Raw genomic sequence first — 8,579 nt, forward strand, 5'->3', positions numbered from 1 at the left:
AGATGAGTGCAAACACACACCCAAACAATACACAGAGGGATTGGGGTAGGATATCAGCTTTTCTTTCTCACACTGCAAGGATGCATTTTTCCCTTCAGCCATAAGTGAACCTTAAGTTTTGGCTCCCGTTATTACTGCCTGGAACTTGCTTTGAATTGAAAATAATAATTAATTTCAGATTTACGCTGGTGTCACCAAACCAGGATTTGGCCTTGCGTATGCATCCAAAATTAACACTGCCCTCTCTGTCTGTAAAGAGTTCTAGGAAAGCATCTCTGATAATGCAAACCTGTAGCAGGACAAGTATAACTGGCAGGGGAGAACTTCTCCAGCCTGGATAACCATTCCTCTGTCACCTTCCACTGGGACACGAGGACAGAGAAAGTGGGAAAATTCCCATGGCCAAACCTTCACTGTGTTCTCTTGGACCTAATCACCACAATACTCCTGAAGGCTTCAATAGACGCATACTGAAGAATCTTAAAACTGGTTAGCTTACAAAAACCTGGTAGTTTTTCGTCAGCCTTGTTTCTTGACAAATGCTAGTTTTTAAATAAATCACTCTCCAACTCACCATCTCCCTGATGGGCATATGATCATCCATGCAAAAGGAAGGCCAAGGTCTCCTCTTCCTCCCAGCAGCTATTAAAAGGTTGTGTTAGGCAGCATAGCTGGTGCACCTGCCTTACAACCCAACCAGGAGCAGCCTTGTCCCTCTGCGAGGGCTACAAGCACATTGCACATGCTGAGCAGGTGAACATGTCCCCCAGAGATTTATGATTAAGCTGATGTTAAACAAAGCCACCCGGAGCCCGCAGCATTGCAGTTTGATTAACCACACACACCTTTGTAGAAGGATTAGGAGGACTCAATCATTGTGATGCTTGAATCTTAATTGAAAACCAGAAATCTGGTCCCAGCGGTGTGCTGGGCTGGGATCTGGCAGGGGAGCATCTGCTTTAGGGGAATGGGGAGGCTCACAGCTCCAAAGAGCCATGCTTACCTCCTGTCGCATGCCACGGGATTGTAGAAGACTGATGGATGCAGCAGGGATGGATGGGGGTTTATTTTTCAATCATCTATGAGGAGCCCATTTAGAAATCTGTCTGCTGTATGCAAGTGTCAACACTCATGAAATTTCATCTCTGAATCAATTTGCAAAATAGGAAAAATGCTTTGTGAACACCAACGTAGTCCTGTGTATACAGCTGCCAACAGATGCCCTCTGGGATGATTCCTGCTATTTGCTATGTTTCTCTCAGCAAGATGTCAGAAATATATGAGGTGAAGATGAACTGTAAGAAGGTCTATTATCCCCAGCCCTGAAACACAAAGGAGTTCTGGTTCAGGTCTTCTCCCTTGGGTACCTAACTCAGCCCTATTACATGAGGATCTGTGATTAAGAGAGTGCTAAGCACTTCGGATTGCCACGGTCGTGTGCTCCATGCTGTCCACGCAGGGAAGCAGTCCCAAGATCTTACCTGGAGTCCATCCACTGCTCTCTGAATCCCCAGGAGTCCCATTCCCGAGCATTTTATCTCAGTGCTGATGTTGCAGTGCAGTGCTGGCATGAGGAAAGCAACAAGACTGCCCATGAATGGTTATTACTGTTAGCTATGTCATCCTGCAGCCAAAGACCACAAATCACTGTGCTAAATGTCGTTCATGTCCCCCTCAGATATTTAACTATGATTACAAGACTGAGCCCTAATTTGATACATTAGGACAGAGGCAATAGAACAGGCTGTGTTTCAGTTCATGCATTTGTTCACATTCTTCCTGAACTCCTCTATCTAACAAGTGAGATCTCTGCAGTTCACAGCTCCCAGTGAAAGAGCTGAACACCACAGCATTTGTTTCTCTGTGGAAGGACAAAGGGAGGATCAAGTCCAAGCAGTTTCTCCTCAAATCATGGATCAATCGAGCAGCTCTGATGATGTCACTATTCCTGGCAGCAGGACCAAATTCAAAATTACCTCAAATTTGAAAGATTGATTTCCACCACCAGCATTTAATGTCTGCTCTACCTTTCTTTTCCCAGAGCAGCACAAATAAAAAGAGAGGGAGAAAGAGACGGTTCAGATTCAAGTGCAATTTAGCATTCATTTGCATTTTTAAATTAGTTAAGCTATGGTCCGTTGCAAAGCAATGACAGAGAATTTTTGTAATAATTAGTCTGCTGGGAGTGCAGAAATGGCTATGGAGGCAGGTTGTGCTCAAAGATGAAGCAGTGCTCAAATGCTCGAACTGGGATTTGCACAGGCACACATACTCTCATTCATACAGGGCCAGATTCAGCTCACCAGACACAGGTAGCTACAATTCAGACAACTTCATCTGCACTAGACACTGACTACAGTGGAGAGACAGGGATGTTTCTGGAGTATGATTCATCTCATTCAAAAGTAGAAGACTGAATCAGACCACCTGAGCAGTCAGATTACTTTGACGAGAGTGTAGCTACCTCACACAGCCAAAGACATCTGTAGCAGAATCATAGCATCATAAAGGTTGGAAAAGACCACTAAGATCCCCAAGCCCAATCGCTGACCCACCCCCACCACGCCCCCTGACCACATCCCTCAGTACCACCTCCCACAGTACTTGAACACCTCCAGTTAATTACAGTGATCCCACCACAACCCTGGGCAGTCCGTTCCTGCTAGACATCACCAATTTTCGGTTCATTTCACATCTCAATTCCCAGTGACCATAGTAGTCACCTGAAGTGATGTGAGATTAAATTCTGCAGTCTCTTGGTGTGTGTCAGTGTTTCTTCAGTGGGTTCCACAAGCATTCTTCCCTTCTCCTTTCCTTCTGCAGCTCCTACCACAAATCTCCTGGTGCCTGACATACATCTCTTTCCTACATCCAGCTCTAATTGCTTCAGAGCCACCAGTAAGTGGTGAGGGAATAAGGAAGTGGTGATCAGAGTGGAAGTAAACTAAATGACCTCCAATTTTGCCAAAGGGGTCTACCATCCTTCAGCTTGTATTAAGAGATACAACCACACAAGCACAGGGCAAGTTGCTGTAAATTCAGCAATCTGATTTGAATTCACTGCTTTTGCATCTCATGCATCTCATGTTTGTTATTTGAGAGGTGGGTGGATGTTATAATGCTTTAATGCCTCCTTTTGTGGATGGCAGAACATGACAGCACTAATGCCCGCTTTTCTCGGTGGTAGGAAGAGACTACTTGTGATTAAACACCACAGAAACACTGTGCACTCAACCATCTTGAAAGCAATTGTCCACCACCCATTAGATACTCTCACACATCATTCTGAGTTTGTTGCCAGCTTTTAGAGCAGGGCAAGCAAAGGACATCTGTTTCTCAGTGTGACTGCTACTTTTTGCTTAAGTTTCCCTCTGGGCGAGCCGAAGCACAAGGAACATTGTGTAAATTTCCTGAAGTGCAAACTTTTCACCTTATCTGAAACTTCAATACTCAGTATACTTAAATTTCTCCAGTTCTGTCATTGCATTGCCCAGAAATGAATGCTTTCTCCTTCGAAGCAACAACATTCAGTCCCAGCAGCTCACCATCAGAAATCAGCCAGTCCTATGTATCTGGCATGGTGATGCAATACCCTCAGTAAGGACAAAAAGTTAAATGATAAAAAGAGCCCATCTCTAACCATTACACTGGCTAAAATATTTCTGGTGTTTCATTACAGATAGTATTTGCAATCTGTCCATATTCAAGCGATACAATGAAAACTAAAGCCAAAATCACTAAGAACATAGAGCACAAATGCTTGAGTTAATGTCACTAATTAGGTACTCATCAGCCCCAAGGGGATCAACAGTTCAAGGGATCAACAATTCAAAGAATATACACACTGAACTGTTTTCTTAACCTATGCTACAGAAAATTGCATATTCCATTCAGAGTAATTACAAAGGACCAGGCTTAGAGCTTTGCCGTGGAATGGTTTGCTATTCTTCAAGCATAACACAGGATTCAGAGTGCCAACATTTTACAGTCACTTAGTTTATAACGATGTGTCATCTGCGTATCCAGGAACCAGCCATCTTTGAAAAGTTTCACCTGAAGTCTCCCTCCAAAGTCACGGTGACTCAATAATCATTCTACCTGCATCAAATGCATTAACTCCATGACAGCAGAAATTGAGACCTCATTATTTTGACAACAAAGTGAGTGCAACTGGATTTCCCTGAAGGAACCTAAGCCTTTATGGTTACATTACCACGTCACTCTGAGTTTTCATAGGTATTAATCATAAAGTTACACTTTGTTTCAGCAGGAATTTAGGTGGCTTGATCTAAAATATCTGTTGAGGTGAGAAGGGCAAGAACTTAAAAGCTAAAATAAATAAATGATCTATACTCACATTAAGGATGCCCAGACCAAAATGCACACCATTCTACATCTGTAGTCACCTGTGCAACCTCTGGGACAGGCACCTCATTTTCCCTGCAGAAGTTGTGGTACATTAAGTGTTACCAGTTTGCCCCATCACACTGGTGGGTCTCAGCTACAAGAAATAACACCACTTTAGAAAGTTCGGGTTTCTTGTTCACTCACCCAGCATTCTGCCCCTAGTCCTGTGCCTAAATTGCAGTGCAAGTACTTCCTAGGATCACCTGTGCGTTTTCCCTTAGGATGTCCTTTTGTTCTTCCTCAGGCAGAGAATTGTTGTGGTCATTATGCTTTGCAGCTGTAGTGTAAGGTTTGGAAAAGGTTTTTTTAGCTTGCAACATACAGAGAGATGGAAAACAAACCCTCTTTCAACACTGCTGCACATTTAGATTAAATGAAATACTCTCAAAATCCAAAGCATTTTTGTGGATCTGCCTCAGCACCTGAGAGTGAATTCATTCTAATTCATTCATTCTTTGTTCCTAAGGTTTCTCACAAAAGCATCACCTTGGAAAGAAGTCTATATTCACACAGAACCAAGCTGATCAAAACTCTACAGGCATATCTGAAAACATCCACAGCCTTATGAACATTTACTCCCAGCTAGTCCTCTAATTACAACAGTATCTTCCCTGTGAGATACAGAAAAGAGATGGAAAGAAGACAGAAAAGGAACTTCATTGTTGACCAGTTCCTTGGGATAGACCTGTATTTCCAAAATACTGAATTTTCAGAGGGTTTTTTTTTCTGAAATATCTCTAGCTATTCAAAGGCTGCCGAAGTAGTTACATGACCTATTTCCTTGTTAAGCTTTTCTTCTTGTTCTCAATGTGGCAGACAGGCTGGTCACCACGCTGCCAAAGGAGTCAATTCCAACACCCTCAGACCTACTCCTGTGGAGAAACAATTGTCTATGACTTTGTTTGCTGTGCATTTCCATAAGTGCAAGCAGATTCAGATAGCCCATAGTTCTGCAAAGTACTGCTCCATAAAAATTAGATCCTGTTAAACCTACACCTCTAGGACATCCCTCCTTTGAGATAGCCTACGTCTCTCTATTTTACAGAATAAAGGCTTGAGAGCTCATTCTCTTGAGTCTAATGCTTCCACCGTGTTATCTGTATTATCTGTGATTGTCTTGAAAACCGAGCTCACCCTGAGGCCAGCTATTAGCATCTTTCAGCATTACAACAGCTTTTATTGTCCCACTATTTCACATGCATCCTGTCAAGACAGCAGATGAATGAGTTACCAGGGGGTAAGCTTAAATATAAATTTACAAGGCCTCTACTCCATCATAATTGCCAGTATTCATATTCTCATTCTTTATGCTCAACCAGATGTACTTGGAAGTGATTCGTCCTCAGGAAAAAAAAAAAAAAAGAAAAGAAAAAAAATACAAGAGGGAGTTGGTTGCTTTGTCTTGGCTCTGCAGAAACAAAGAAAAGGCTGTCCTGGAGCTCCTTATGGTCAAGCTGCCTTCCAAGGAGGTCACTCACTGATTCTCCCCGCCTAACTTGTTCTTCTGTCTGTAGCCCCTTCCCTTGTGCCCATTCCACACCATTAGAAATGTTTGGGGGAGGGGGGGAAATGAAGTCGGCTATTTAATTTGAAAGAGAATTTTCATCCAAGAAGCTGAAGTATTTCAGCAAGGAAACGCATCATCAGGGAGAAAATACTGAATGGGATTGTCTACTAAAATTATTGACACTGTATGTATGTGAGCAACCAAGCAACCACCCATAAAGGACACGCAGTACAAATCAGTAGAAGACTCTTGTCCAAGCTCAGCTGCAGTAATTCTCCAGAGACACAACATAAGAACATTTGGCTATCTGCATTTTTGCATGTGCCTAAAAGCCTTTTGTTAGCATGACTATGATGTCTAGTGGGTATGATTTGCTCACATTTCCAGCTGACAATCAGATCAGCAAAATCTCATCTTTTATATACAGGCTCTGATTCTTTTTATTATTTAATGGATTGATGAAGAAGCTCTTAATGACTCCAATGACCGTTCTGTTTTCAGTGAAGCAGCAAATAACTGAAAACAGTAAATACTCATGATTTCAGATGACAATTACAACTAGTAATTGTCAGTAATAGGCAGACAAACATTAGATGAGGCCATTGGACGAGGCCACATAGAACAAAGCTTGTTGTCAGAGAAATAAGCCATGAAGGGCATCCATCCTGTAATTTGCCCTTATAACCTATGGTGCTATTTCAGCCAGAAGGAGAGTAAAGCTAAAAAAGAGCTCAAAAGAGCTCCAGATTGTACACATGCATATGTTGCTTAGCATCTAACCATTATGTGAGAACACTGACTTCAGTGATCTTCAGCTCACACCAGTGGAACTCTACTTTATCCTTTCTGACTGCTTGCCCATTCTGTCAATGGCTGAAGACAGAACTGCTCTATAATGATTTGTGAATGCTGTATGATGGTGTGATGTCCTAATTACTGCAGTGCTTGTTGTATTCATATGTTGGATGAACTGAAAGGTATGTGGGGAAAGAAGTCATGAGGGGACTTATACCTCCTTACAAGGAAAAACGTGGCTCAACGTATACATCCTACTACAGCCAGCTCTGGGATGTTAAGAACCACATCCAGGATGTGAAAAAGGCTGAGCATCACAATACCAAAACCATTCGCCTGTGGTCTTGCATCAGTGTGGCCGAAATGTGGCTGGGAATGGATTTCTATTCTCTTTTAACTTCAACTTGCCTATGGAAAAAAAAAAAAAAAAGAAAAAAAAGGAGGAGGAGAAGATACAAAGATAATAAAAAACTCTTGGTTTGGATTCCCTTTCTGTCTTATACAGACATAAAGAACATACAGACATGGATAAGTCTGTTAAAAGAGAATTAAAACATACTAACCAATTTGCATTGCTGAAGCAATTGAAATCTTGAAGGGCATAGTCATAAAACTGGTTTCCCCTGAATTTCTTCTTCTATACTCATTAAGAGTCTTGGTTAAATTCCTTCCTTGTTCAAGTTTCACCAATAAGAAAATGATTCAACTAAAGGCTTCAGAGTAACTATGGTTTTGCTCCAGTGTAGAGGTAAAAGCTAATGTAGATAATTGCTAGAATTATCAATATTCAAATACAGATTGGGTAATTGGTACCAGAGACCCAGCGTGGCCTACTGAGAGTCACACGAATCTTCAAAAAAGTCAAACTTGAGCACTCAGAGAGGGGAGAGCATTATAGATAAAGCACGCTTGCTCTATCCTTATTCTCTACCAGAATAAGAGAATATGCTTGTGACCTCAGATGGAAACTGGGTACTGTCCTTGGAGATCTGAAGCAGTGCTGCTAATCTTATATTCCTAGCATTTACATCCACTGACTATGTGGAGATACACTTCTTCAGGGACAATTCATAGCTGCTGCCCCCCAGCCCTATGACTGATGCTGTCAGGAATGCTGGAGGCTCAATGACTAATTTACAGACTTAGCTGTACCACAAACATCATCTCCATAATTCAAGTCTGACAAGAAAACAGACAGGACAGGAGAAGATTAGGTGGAGAAAGGTGATTTAGCAGAAAGAAGCTCTCTTCATTCCTGCTGATGTCCTCAGGAACAAACAGGGACAGAACAACATAAAAATTGCCTGTCCCTGGCAGAATGATTCCACAAGTTTTGCCTCAGAGTTTTGCGAGAGGGACAGAACCAATCCCAGTATGTCAAGTTTTAACACTTTATGGCAGAACAAGGCTGAGTTCCTACAGGAGTAAAATAACCAATTGACCCATAATCTATAAGAGCAACAATGGAGAATAAAATTTCCAGTATAATTGGTTTATAAATCATTCCTGTGATACCAGGACCTGGCAATTTATTCTGAACATTTGAGCATTTATTCTAGGGAAATGCTGTGGTTTAGCTATATTTAAACTCTTTGGCTTGTGCTACCGGGGGAAAGATGACAACTGTGCACAATGATTTATTTCTCCACTTTACTTGGATTGTAAAGGTGTAAAGACACAGCCCTGAAAAAGCACTCTATCCAGTGGGCAGAGTGCATTGTGCAAATGCTGTCCTTCCTGGCCCCAGCATTCTGCAGTGCTAGATTTCCACTCAGAATAGCTGGTGATGGGCAGTCACCTTCATCCTCCAAATTTACTCACTGTATATCCTGTTTCTCAGGTCATGAGCTCTTCTTGTGCCATGCATTCC

Source organism: Centrocercus urophasianus, unplaced genomic scaffold, assembly GCF_019232065.1.
Source record: "Centrocercus urophasianus isolate 14NV4802_14NV808 unplaced genomic scaffold, USGS_Curo_1.0 seq_26, whole genome shotgun sequence".
NCBI lineage: Eukaryota > Metazoa > Chordata > Aves > Galliformes > Phasianidae > Centrocercus > Centrocercus urophasianus.